Genomic DNA, 1163 nt, shown 5'->3' on the forward strand with positions numbered 1-1163 from the left:
TGTAATCCCAGCACTTTGGGAGGCCGAGGCGGGCGGATCACGAGGTCAGGAGATCGAGACCACGGTGAAACCCTGTCTCTACTAAAAATACGAAAAATTAGCTGGGCGTGGTGGCAGGCGCCTGTTGTCCCAGCTACTGGGGAGGCTGAGGCAGGAGAATGGCGTGAACCTGGGAGGCGGAGCTTGCAGTGAGCCGAGATCACACCACTGCACTCCAGCCTGGGCGAAAGAGCGAGACTCCGTCTCAAAAAAAAAAAAAAAAAAGTACTTTAAAAGAGTATAATCCTTATTTTATGTGATCACTAATGTTACTGTAATATTTTATCACTCATTTATTTTCTTGGAGAATGCAGAATTTCAATCATTTTTGATGGAAAAAGAATAGTAATTGGTCTTAGCACTCAAATAAAATGGTATCAGCATAAAACATTATGAACATTTTAAATTTCAATGTACAAAGATAATTACAGATTTAAAAATAAAATAACATTTTTCTATAAAATAGTAATTATAATAACTGAACTTAAAATACTTAGAAACAGATTGGAATAGCATGCCTGATGAAGTCTTAAAACTAATACAAAGCTTATGCTGCATGTTTTGCTCTTTCAGAAAGGTAGGCTGGGCATGGAGGCTCACACCTGTAATCCCAGCACTTTGGGAAGCCAAGGTGGGCAGATCACCTGAGGTCAGGAGTTTGAGACCAGCCTGGCCAAATGGTGAAACCCCATCTTTACTAAAAACACAAAAATTAGCTGGGTGTGGTGGTGCACACTTGAAGTCCCAGCTACTGGGGAGGCTGAGGCAGGAGAATCACTTGAACCCTGGAGGCGGAGGTTGCAGTGAGCTGAGATCATGCCACTGCACTCCAGCCCGGGCAACAGAAGAAGACTTCATCAAAAAAAAAGAAAGAAAGAAGAAAGGAAAGGAAAGGAAGGAAGGAAGGAAGGAAAAAAGAAAGGTAAAGTTCCCATCCCTATATGCACACACATAACCCTGGTTCAGTCAAGAAACATTGTTACTTACACCATCTCTATGGACAAAGGGGCTATACACTCCACTGGCTATGAAATACATAATTATCTTTGTTTTTCCAGGGAATTTTTTTTTTTTTTGAGACGAGTGTCACTCTGTCGCCCAAGCCAGAGTGCAGTGGTGCGATC

The sequence above is a fragment of the Nomascus leucogenys genome, chromosome 9, assembly GCF_006542625.1.
Source record: "Nomascus leucogenys isolate Asia chromosome 9, Asia_NLE_v1, whole genome shotgun sequence".
NCBI lineage: Eukaryota > Metazoa > Chordata > Mammalia > Primates > Hylobatidae > Nomascus > Nomascus leucogenys.